This window comes from Buteo buteo, chromosome 26 (assembly GCF_964188355.1).
Source record: "Buteo buteo chromosome 26, bButBut1.hap1.1, whole genome shotgun sequence".
Taxonomy (NCBI): Eukaryota; Metazoa; Chordata; class Aves; order Accipitriformes; family Accipitridae; genus Buteo; species Buteo buteo.
The window spans coordinates 15271231-15284368 of record NC_134196.1 but is presented as its reverse complement, the minus strand read 5'-3'; positions in this window follow the sequence as shown (position 1 = coordinate 15284368).

The window sequence follows — 13138 nt, the reverse complement described above, 5'->3', positions numbered from 1 at the left end:
AAAATTAGGTCAGATACAATTTCCAAAGGGATTAAGTGAGGTAAATCAGATTGATAACAGAATATGAGCCTGAAAAAACTCACTGTGTCAGACTTGATCACCCTTCTACCTGGAATAAAACCTAGATTTTTTAAAAATTGGAAGAGGAATTTTGGGTTTTAAAAGAACAAGCCCACATCTGGTACGTTATCTGTTTCCAGCTGTCTCAGTCTCCCTTCCTCTCTCCCTTCAGGCAGTGGCTTTTAGATGCACCCCCTCAGAAATACAGACTGAGACATCAATAGTTATATGATGTGCTGCAAGTAAGGCAGAACACCTACGAGATAGAAATGCACCCTACAGCAATAAAAAGTAGGACAAACATGACTTCTCCTTATTTAATTTGATTCATGATCGCCATTACAATCAAAGTGCTATGAAAATTTCACTGAAAAACAATAATAATTTCAAATATCAGGTCCTAATTAAGAGCAGCAGAAATGTCCCAGTAAGTCAAACTAACGATCCATCTCATCCAGTATTCTGTCTTCAGTGTGGGCAGTGGAAGATGTTGTTCATGGAGAGCATGTGAGTCTAGACACTTTCTCCGGTCCATTCTTCTCCATCTCCCAACAAGCAGAATTGCCATTTGAGGGATGTTAGATGGTACGTTGCTGCCTAGTGCTGTTAGCACGTTTACTGACTTTTTATCTGCAAATTTGCCTCATTTCTTTTTGTCTTGCTGATACCATCTGCCTCCCCAACCTCCCATATCACTTGTGGAACACAACAAAGCCTTTCTACTCTCCATCCACGTCTTCGCAGGGAAGGCCCAGCTGACTCCGAGAGACAGACCTTGGGCCATGAACGCCAACATGTGGATCCCTTTCTGGAACAACGTCTTCCTTCTCGTTCTGCAGAGGCCAAGAAATAGTTTGAAACTGAAGAGCTGGTTTCTGTGGGAGAGCAAAGGCAGGAGAGGAAAGTTAGCCATTTGCAAGTTGCCAACAGAAACAGGGCTCTCCTATGGTCATACAGAATTCTAAAAAAATTAAGCAACAAGCCTGAGACATGGAATAAATCAAAGGAAAAACTAACTGTTGTTCTAGGGCTTTTGCTAGCATTTCTAATTGTTGAAAGAAATCAGAAAACTGTCAAGTGGAATCTCTTTGATACGGCTGCATTAAAGGATAACTTCCATTCCCCGGATGCATGATCTAACTCCTAATGAAAGGTGTGTCCTGAAGGACAGAATTTGGCCTTATGTGAATCTAATGAACCCAACATCTTTAGCAGGCTTCTCAAATACTCCTTTGCTCTGCAAAGTGCTTTACTGTACTGTTTACATGAAAGAAGCTGCACAAAAAAAATTAGTCAGATTAAATGCTCTAGGGCCAGATTTCATCTGATCTTCCCGTGATACCCTAGTAAAAAAATTAAAGGAAGGTCTTGTACAGCAAGTACTTCTTTTTACTGCATGAAGCAGCAGGTCTGCTCCCTCACTGGGGGACTCCGGTCAAACTTCCCTTTGCACTGGAGGAGATAATGAAAAGTTGAGGCCATCTGCATATTTGCCCCACGTAGCAAAGCTAGGGAAGAATTAGTGCCCAAGGTGTAGCCTTACCTTTCAATAATAACTAGCTTATAAAAGGATTGTGGCTTTCCTTAAAACTGCATCTGCAGGGTGGAGCTGCTTGCAGACTGTGGGGTTGAAAGGCCTACAGGGACTGTTGATATAACTGTACAAAGTTGGAAAAAAATTCAAAATAAAATGAAGCTTTTAATGAATCACAAAGCTATACTGTCCCAAGCAGGTGATGAATTCTGAATAATTAAGAGCTTCGTTTCTCTTACAATGCAGAAGTATTTATTTTTTTAATTTCCTGCAGTTGTACTGATAACACCTTATACTCCATCTACTTCTTAATGACCAGTCTGCTTATGTCCCTGGAGGACTAAGTTCAAGACAAACAGAAGAACAGGCACCAGGCCTAGGAGGACCTATAGACACATAGCACTCTGGAAGAACTGCTGCTAGGTATGAGCTCTGTTCAAGAGCAGTGCAAAACAGATTGGGAGAATGACAGTAAGACAGACTTTGGAGGTGCTGTATGATCCGTGGGGAATGAGAAGTATTTTGGAGGCAATTTTTAATTTATTGGCAGAACTCTTTAAACGTGCATGGTAGAGAAGGAGGTGTGTTTTCTTCAGCTCAGTTAATAAATTAAGGTTCTGATTTACGTGAACATTCATTACAAAGGACCGTTAACCTGTAGATATGGCCCAACTCTACTTATTGGCAAACCTGACGAGGACTGAAGTTAGCAGATCTCTGTGTCCCCCACTCCTCACGATCACTAACCGCCAGCTTGAAAGCAGCTTTAAAACTGCTGACTTCATCTCAGCAGCAGAGCAGCACAACCATAAGGCCAGGCAGAAGGAAATGCTGTTGCACAGCACACCGTGTAGCTGCTGGCTCTGACCCGGTTGGGCTGCCCCAGCTGGCTCGTGCCCTTGTGCCCGGCTTTGGGGACCCAGCCTGGGAAACTCCCCGCTGTGCCTTGCGCGGAAATTTCCCGGGCACTGAGGAAGGCAACCAGATGGACCTCCATGGCTTCGTGGCCCTCACAGCAACGTCTCTGGACACACACCCCGCAGGTTGCCCTGGTCCTCCCCGGAGAGGGGATGATCTCTAGCAGGACAGCGGGGGCGAGGGTCTCACCAGCCTCACCTCGCGGCGAGCACAACTTGTCTACAAGTGAGGGATGGACGTGCGGCACTAAATCCTGGGACTGCTTCAGGCACCTGGTCTGGTGTCTCCTCACTTGGCCACTGAGACTTACTGACATCTAAAGGTCCAAAAGAGACTACAGTGCCAGATGGGGGTCCTCCAAATTGTGGCTGTGCCCCTCCCCATAACTCTGTATCTTACACAGTGTTTCTGCTGACAACTGTAACAGAAACGCAGGCACCTATCTCAACTCTCCCACGTATCAGAAGCCACCACTATTTGTTCACAAATGCTTTCCTCTGCCTTTCGGTTGAGAAACCCACATGAGAAGCCACATATGCTATCCAGTTTAAACACAAAGGGTCACAGATTTTTTTTCTGCAAGCTACTTTGAAAAATCTTTCTAAAATAAATGCAGTATAATGCAACAAGGTAGATGACACTAAGCTGTTTCCTTCAAGATGGATGCGTGGTACGAAAGGAAACATGAGTACAAGAACCAGAAAAGAACAGAAAACAAATAGTGAATAACTAATATGCAAAAAATATTCAGGAACTGGAAAGAAGGAAATATGTACAAAGAGGTAGACTGGGAATCTTGCAGGACTCAAACAGCAACAGTAATATGACGAAGCGCTACAAATAAGAGATGGAACCAAGGAATTTCAAGGGAAAAGATATAGTCCAAGAAGCAAGAGAGAGAAACTGATTTCTTTCTCTTTTCCTATGACTTGAATTCATGCTGACAAAACTGCAACTATTTAGTTGCAGCACAGCATTAGTGGCAAACCTTACTCTGAGTTTTCAAGTATTTTCAGACATGTAGTCAGGTTTCAGCTGAACAACAATTGAACAACGTCCAACACATGCACGGACAACAGGTCCATAAACAAGTATCAAAAGCACCAGGTACCCTCCAACACCCCCGATGCAACAGTTCTGGATGCTGGCGGTACAGAGAGCGTCAGGGCTCACTTGCCCTTCTACCTGTACAACATCTCCCATCTGTGCCAAAGGCAGGATACAGGACCAGACAGAACGTTGGTCTGATCTTGTAGGGCATTTCTTATGTGCTTGTGCTCTTAAATCCTTTCAGAAATGTTGTGTTAGATGACAGAGTAAACTTTAAGCTCACAACCCCACTCTCTCTCTGTTGCAGTGTCCTATGCTATAAATGTACTGAGGGCATTTGGGAAAGCTTCTGTCGCACATGGGCAAAAGATTTGCAGGATGGCCACAACATTGCCAAGTTGTCTTCTGGTCCAGAGGAATCCTTTCAGCAGATCGACATCTCAGACTGATAATAGGGAAAACCTTGTGGACACAATACAGAACATGTGGAATGGAGAAATCCAGAAGAAATATTAGATTACTGTGACAGGACAGGAGAAAGAGATAAAGTTTTCATTACTTGAAATCTACCAGCCAGTTTCTTGTGCCCCTTTTGGCTATCAATATAAATCTGAAAATTCCTGCTCTGCTCAAAAGAGCTGCTGGTTAATATGTATGCAGTTTTCATATAGGACCTTTTCCTTAGTATTGCTGAGTATCTTTGATTCTCATGTTAATACTTCATCAGCCAGTAGGAGAGGAGCCGGCACCATTTTACACTTGGCCCACAGGTTCCAGTGTGAGTAAAGAGTACTCATCATCTCCTACCATTGCACCCAGTAATTATCTTTGGGGTAATTAGCATATGTATCCTGGAGATCTCCATCAAGACTCTTCTTTCTATTGTGGACTGTAACTATTAGGTTGGATCTCTGGCTGCCATGAACTGGCGTAGCACCCTTAATTAATATCTTTTCCTCTCCCTCTGAGCTGGGAGGAAGCCTTAGGAATAGATGTTGTTAAGGGATATTCAAGGCAGCTGTGAGCTGAAGATTTGAGTCTCTTAAAATCTGATTATGCATTCCTCGTGCACTCAGAGCTCTGTAAGTTTTAGTTTGGTCATAAATATGAGATCAGACCCTCGACTTGTTTAAATGAAGGAATATGTGTTGCATAGAATGCAGGTATCGTTAAACTGCTAAACTTTGCACTGACAGAAGCATTTTTTTAGACTGAACAAATGATTTTCAGACCTTAAAACCTCACAGCCAATATCTATGATGCAAAAGTGCTTGCTCTGCCATCCTTCCCATTTTAATCAGTATTATTATAATGGATTACTTTGTATCATTTAAACAAGTTCACATATCGTCATCTTGCAACTAAAATACCAGTGGCACTTTGTGGAACTATCTCAGCTTGAGAACAGCTGAGGTTGTTATTATTATTCCTCTTTCTCTGTTTGTTGTAGCTATGGCTTGTTTCTTTTTTGCTGCTGAAACATGACTACAGCCTATTGTGGCAGCGGACCCACGCGCAACCTGGGGAGCGGGCGGTGGGAACAGGGAAGTCATGTCCCCGCTTCCTTTCAGTGATAAAAGCCTCGGGATAAAATGTCTGTAAAGCTGAGTGCTTCTGAATGAGCCGTTCAGAGGAGTGGAAGCAGGCTGGGATTGAAGTCTAGCTATTTATCTCTTCCCACAGCAGATTTGTGAGTGTTCGCTCTGGAAAGAGGAGAGGCTTCAGAAGCCGTCAATGTTCACAAACCACACTGTTAGAGCAGAAGTGTTAACGCCTTTCTGTGGCAATGCGTCGCCTTTGTAAAAAGTACAGTAACTTCTGCCTACAGATAAACGCTCACAACATGCATCTCTCAACTCGTGGGGAATCTATTTGTAATAACAATGGGGTTTCTGTACCTCGTAACATTTCTCTAGATTAAAGTAAGGTATGAATTTTAATTATAATGACAATTCCAGGACAGATACTTTTTCAGGCACAGGTAGTCCACTACAGTTATTTTGGTTAACTTTCTCTCTGCAAGTAAGTACCACTAGTAATAGCTAGCATGTTGTTACAATCCTCTTATGATCTTTCTCATCATATACATTCATACACAATTGTAATTATTATTATTACATAGCCCTATATGTGATAGGTATGTGTAAGTATATGTAGTATGTCATTAAAATAATGTGTGTTGCATAAATAAATGGCAAATATTAGTGTATATGTATGTGCTTTGATACATATCTGCACAAGGCAGTGATGGATACTTTGACACAGGGTATGATATTTAGAGTCACATATGAATAAAAATTTGAGAAATAAAAAAAGGAGCTATGTTAGTTCAAACTAAATTCCCTGGACACAAAACAAGAGAGAAGATCTAAACAAAAGCAGTGTATAAAACGTAGCCTAGACATAGATTCTGATGGCAAGTCAGTGCTATAGATACTCTATCAATATCCAAACTGTTAGTGATAAAGTATTTTTGAGGACAGACTAACATAAAACTACCCAAAAAGGAAAAAAAGTAATCAACAATCAAACTATATTTTCTTTTCTTTCCCTCACAGAATGACTTTGATTTTTACTGTATTCAGATAGATCCTAACATCCAGGTACAGCACCAGGCCACTTGTTATTCATGGGGAAATAAAACAGAACTTGTCTTTCGGTAAATGAAGCAGGAACATCTGATATTGCCAGTGTAACATCAGCACCTTCTATTTCATTTGGATGCAATTAATCTGGAAGTATGGTATGGTCCCAGGAAACCAATCTTTCCCTAGTTTTACGCAGCAGAAATAGATGTCATTTACTGGAATAGTGGCCTCACTTATGGGGGACAGAGCTTCCAGTTGGAGTTTCCAAGCACCCCAACATTTCTGCTTTGCCAGGCTTCCTGTAGGGTATATCCCCATTTTCTGTGCTGGCAGTTACAGGAGCGATGAACTCCAGGTGGAGTGACACAGGGTGCACAGCCTCTGCACTTGAGCAGGGGGAAAACTGCAGGACGTCTATATGAAGATTTGGGTGGCATATGCAGGAGGACAAAATGGTGGGCATGTAAAAAGGAGCAAACACACACTGAAGATGTGAAGCTGAGAAGCAAAGAGGGTCATCTTCAAAACACCCCTTGTTAGCAACACACGGAGAGGACAACTGCAAGCTCTCCTGCTCCAGTGGGGTTACTGGCCAGTTTTGAATCCATGTGGTGGCCCTGTAGAAGCTCCTCACTCCCTAGATCTGCTCTCTGTCACGACTGCAAACAGGAGGATGGCGGCTTGTTTCAAAAAGCTGCTTAATCGGGGAGTGAAGATACCTACTGGGATGCTCTGTTGAGTGCTGCACCTTCTCTGTGCCACCCTCAGCTGCTAGCCAACACCCAGGCATAATTAAATGTCCTTTACTGTCTCTGCATGAGATATTCAAACACACAAAAAGGTAGGTAACCCCCTAGCCTATAAAACTGCTGTGAATATATTGACATTTAACTATTGTGATTTAATCAAGGTTTGCAAGTACGTTAGAATGAGTAAGTGATACACTCAGTGTCAATTCAAACAAGAGGATGACACAGCACTGAGTTGATACTAGCCAAAGATATTTCTTGATGATCTGAAAACCACACCTATCTACTGCTGATGCATGGGGCAAATCATTTCTGTAGGCTCAAACAATTAGAGATAGCCTTCTGAATGATGTTTATCTAATGCTGCTTTCTTCACAGTAAAGGCTGTTAATGCAGCAGTTGAGCAACTCCAGGAAGGCACAGTTATCCTGAGATAATCAGGAGCCTGAGGGCTCAGAGGCAGTCATCTGTGTTCTCTGCCCCAATTTCATCGGTATATTAAATTAAAAAAAAAAAAAAATCTGTATGTTAATACATCATGAAGGTCAAACATTTCATTGCAAAGAAGTGTGGAAATCCAAAAATAGGATTCCCAGAGCAATCCTAACAGTATGTTTACATGTATATAGCTACGGTGCATTTTCCCAAATATTACCACTGCTGTCACTTAAAACCTATTAGAAATGTGGACAAATTATTAGGAAACTGATGTCTCAAAAATTGCGTATTTGTTTATTTGCCTCCATGTATATGTTTATGAAGTGTGTGGGTAAGCAAATAACCAATTAGTTCAATTTCACTTTGGACATGTATTTAACAATATTCTTTGATGAATTTTGTAATTTCTTTATATGTTATGTGATTGCATATATAGGAGGGCAGAATTAAGGTTGATCTGTCCATCTTACAAATTCCATGTAACTACCCGGAATCCGTTTTATGTGGCACTGGTACCAAACCACAGGACACTGGGTATATGATACGTTTTTAACTGTCTTTCAGGGAAATGACAGTTTCCATATAGGTTCATCTGGCAAGCTTTTCGCCACTGATACACTCTGAAAGAAAATGGGCTTGAGACTTATTAGTGGTGTTTAGGATTTCTAATTATGGGCCGAGCCGCCTTGGAAATATACTAACAAACCTGAAATGAGCTGTAACGAGCTGACAGGCATCTATATGACAGAATGGTTCATGACTCTGTTGTGAATAGCTAGCTTATTACAGACCGTTTAAAAAATACATCTCCAGATTGTGACTTGGACAAGTACATGCACAGCCTTTCAACATGGGTGTCATGAATGTATGTACGTGGCAAGGAGTCATGACTGACTGTCCTCCCTACACTGCAATCTGACAGAGCCATCTAATCACACTCTGGCTAGATGAGCAGAAATCCTGAGCATGGAAAATGCTGAGAATTACTGTCCCAGTGAATTGATGACACTCAGTATTCTCTGTACATTAAATAATGTGGGCAGCTCTGTTCACTTTCTGGAGTCCATGTGCCCGTATACTGCAATCCCCACACATGCTGCCTTCACAAACAGCCTAAACCATGCACAGAATGTTCCTGGGAACTAAAATACTACGTTATGCCTGGAACAGAGCAGATACAGGGAAAGCAGGACATGGGCCAACCTGGGAAAGTCTGAAGCGCCTCAGAACTTCTATAAAAGGAAGGATTCCCTCCTGAGGGCTTTTCCTCCATTACTGAATGCCCAAAGACAGACAAAAAAACTCACTTAAACGACAAAAAGCTATTCGCAAGAACTGGCTAGAAAATGACTGTTATCTCCAAGGCACTGCTCTTTCTCTGAATCCACTGTTATATACCAAAACTGTTAAATAACATTGTGCTAATCTAAGAGTCTAAGAGTGTTTTCAGGAAAAAAAGCTGCAGTCCTCTCTTTTTATATCATTGAAGGAGGATAAAGAAATAAAGTAAGAGTAAATGCTGATCTCTGAGCATAAATTTCAGTATTGTAGTGGAAGAAAGGAAATCTAAACACTATCTTGAAGTTGATTATATCACACAACCCCACCCCAGAACTAACTTGCAATCTTTAAACTGCTGTGTTAAAGCAAAAGGGAGACAAGAGAAAAGATAAAGATTAGAAGAAGGAAGGAGGAGGAAAGTTGCTGTTTTACAAAATAATGGAATGATATGTAATAAAGCTTAGACAAAATTATATGAGTTAGAGAAAGACGGCATGAAATCCATTACTGCAAACCATTGTGTCCTCACTGGAGTCTGAAACTCCCATAATTTTTTCATTTTTTAAGGAAAAAGAAGAATGGAAGGAAAAGGAAAAATGTAGAAAACAAGAGTTAGAAAAAGCAGGGAGCAAAACTAACAACTCGAGTGACAATATAATTTAAAAAAAATAGAATTTTTATTTTATGTTACATAATTAAAATCATGGCCCTCTGTCTTCTTTCACTTGAACCGAATTTGGAAATGCCACATGGCACACAAAACAGGCTGCACAAATGGCATAGCCAGTGGAGTATCACCTTAGCACGTGAAACACAGTACCAGGGCAACAGGAGTATCACCTTCACGCAAGGAAACGCAACACCAGGGCAACAGCTTCCATTCCGTCCCTATCTTTGGTAGTGATTCACAGGGCTCCTCTTCACTCAGCCTCCTCTGAATGTTAAAATACTGTCTATAGCTCAAATTAGAATAAATTTTTTGCTGCTCAAGGTTGTAATAGAAGATTCTGTGTAGTACAGAGGTAGTTAAAAGGCTTGGAACCTTGAAGCAATTCTGAATTTGTAAGAAAGGTTTGGAGAGGACAGCATTTTCATTTCAAATGTGTATTTTTATTGATAAAAAATGAATATAACAACACAGACATCTCATGGGAATAGGATATTATGAAATCTTCAATTTGAAGTTCAGCAGAACTGCATAGTAGTTAAATGAAAGTATTCATAAAATAAATCTATTACACAAATAATCTATTCAGAACCTCAGGCCAGTTAAGGAACAAGAAGGGATTTGACCCCTGAGTCCTTCTGAAAGTGACAGCAGAAAGGGGCAAATATGTTGTAGGCCTACTAGCTGATAAACCACCCTGAAAAACAGGCTAAATTGAAGCAAGCAAGCTGCAAAGAGTATGGCGAGAGGGAGCAAGAGGACGCAGAGCAGGACATCAGCATGTCTCTGCACAGCTCTGATGCCACCGATGATCATAGCACCCATCTGACATGAAAAAGCATCAAAACTTTTCCAGATCAGACTGTGAGCCATGGCCTGTGGCAGATGTAGCAACTTACCTGGAGATGGTTTGAATACATGCACTCATCCAAAATCAGCATAATTGTCAACATTTTCTTCTTTTTACCTTGGTTATTTGGGGGATACAGTTTCACTAAAATACCGCCTCCCAACTAAAATATACAGTTGAATTAGTGCTAAACACTGTAATGAAATGGTTGTTTGAGGGGTTTGCCATTTACTGACTCATTAAGAAAGAAGTAAAACAAAGAAATTTTTATCAGCTAAAAACCCACAATGCATTTGTTTTGCAAAAAAGATTAATGAAAAGGTAAAAAAAATCCTGCTTTTTGGCTAGCTTTAAAAGGCAAGGAACATGTGTATTCCTTGGTGTAGACTTTAACAATCCTCATTAAGACCTCTCTCCTGATTGTAGTTTCAGCAACAGCTTCCATAGCCAGAGGAAAGATATGGCAGAACAAGGCCATGTCTACAAAGAAAGCTAAGGAGAAAATGATCTCACAAAGTTAGGAAATAAATTCTCCTTTCTGTGCTGTACATTTTGTTCTTCTAACCAAACTGAGTACCAAAACTAAGGAACTGTTAATGTAACTAATGATTTCCCTGTGAATGCTTTTGGCCCATTGTGTTAAGGCTTGATTCTGAAGTGGACAGAAACGAAAGGAAGCAAAAAAAATCGTATCTATAGCTATATTTCAGTGTAAATTGCTATGTTAATTGGGATATAATTCTGCTGCTGGGGGAAGCAGGACAAAAAACACAGAGTATTTTTAGACCTGTCATCATTAAATATACTTGCTCCTGTCTTAATATTGACATAAACCAGAAGTGAATATATATTTTAAATGCAAGTATTGCTAAACGTTGCACATTCCTCAAGGGCTGAATTTAAGTCCTGCTATAAAGCTTATTAAAATCAACAGTAGCTTTTCCTCTGTCTCCAGCAGAGTTTGAATCTGGATATAAATAAGTATTCTAAAAAAGAGTAACAATGCAAAATCAAAAACCAAAGAACAAAAGAAAGGTACAATAGTTAAAATGTTGGTACTGACATTCAGTTATAATTATAAACACTCTTTTCCCAAGTCAAAATTCTGTACTTTCATGTTCTGGTAAAGCAGAGTCAAAAGTACCCACTTCCCATATACTTGATTGGGACTACCGCTAAGGTCCCAGTACTATCTTTGCTCAGGCTATTCTATTCTGCTCAATGCATTATTCTAAAGTATATGGTAACAGAGTGAAGAAGGACATTCTCAGGAAGAGCACAGAATTATAAATGGGGGAAACTAAGCATCAGTTTAGAACTTTATACTGCTGCGTTATCTAAACTGTGAATATATCAGTCATCATCATCACTTAACTGCCGTTGTACCCAGTCCTTTCATGGAAGACTTTGAAGAACTATCCAGGTATCACAGGAGCTGGTGATTCAGAAGGTAGTAATCTTCTTTGTGCATCATGTGCTGCTAAAAGTGTTCTCCTGAAAAAGCAGGGAAGTAAAACTTCTGAAGCTTTGAAAATGTTAAAACACGTGTGACTCTTTTTTTGAGAGAGAAGTGTTCACCCATATCCTGGACAGATTCTGCTCCAGGTAATGACATTCCCTCTCTAGTTCCAATTGGATACATTATTCTTCATTTACTCTTTTAAAACACTTGACGTTGCTGTGTTGCTGTGACAATCTTGCTCCTTATCTGATCAGCTGGTTGTCCAATGCAATTTGAAAGATCTTTTCAACACAGGATAAAATAAAGTAGGCTTTTCCTTTTACCAAATTAATCCTTATTTTGAAGAGTTTAAATTCCAGAGCTCAGGGCACTTTCTTGAATCTCTCTGCAATTCACAGTACTGTGCTTTCACAACAGCCGTGTTGTGAAACAGCTATTCCTTGCTTTATCCGACGTAACTGCAGTGATATAGAAGTAGTCTCTCAAAGACAGGAGAAAATAGATTAAAAAATGAGACCCCTGTAAATAAATGCTGACATTTACAATTTAAATTGCAGTAGGTCCATTGCCTGTTCTTCCCCAGCTTAGAAAAACAAAGGTAAATCTTGCTCCTCAAAGCAGTTATCACAAGCTAGGGAGGGAGACAAATCACAAGAAAAAGGGAGTGCTGTATTATAGGAACAAATAGTAGGATTTGGGCCAACAGCAGGGAAAAGGGTCAGCCCAGTAAGAGATACTGGCAGGTAAACTGGAAGAGTCATGGAACATCCCTAAGTGATAGGAAAAAGCATTAATTCAAGATAGTTTGGAGGAGGAAGAGGAGCAGAGGATTTTCCTCAACAATGAGGTAAACATATGGAAAGTGAAAAAGGCTTGGGAAAAAAAAATCTTGGGAGTTCAAGTTTCAGCTGAGCTTGTGATTAAACCCCTGTTTAAACAACTTTGATTAGTAAATGGCAATACATCACGAAGATGCAATGAAGAGAGGTTAAGATGCAGAACTGTATAATGGAAGCTATGTCAGAAGTGAAGGTGATAAACTAGTATCAGTGTAAAAATCTCAGGCTGAAGCTGTATCAACAGATATGAAGGCACAGAGAAATTGCATCAAGTTTGCAGGGGAAGACACGTCTCTGAAATGTCTCAAGGAACTATTCAGGCAGGCAGGTATTCCCACTCTACATGACTAAATCTTCTGAGTATGGAGAAATACCAAACGAAAATCATGTTGAAGGATAAAAAATGCTGAAGATACCTCACACATCTATGTCTCAGAAATAAGAGACATTCTTCTTTAGCGTTGGAGATGATGTCTCCTTATTGCTCTCATGATCCAAAGCACATTCTGATCTAGTAAACACTCTCTTGCTGGAACAACCAAGTCTCTGAGCTAAGAATCGATGTCTTTCAGTCCATTCACCAGAAAAGACGAGAACTTTGCTTCCTCTCTGAAAGCAAAGCAACCTCCTAGATTAACCGAATGACATTTCTTTTCCCTTCAGGACAAATTTCTAGAAAAGTTCACAGCTAGTTGGCATGCA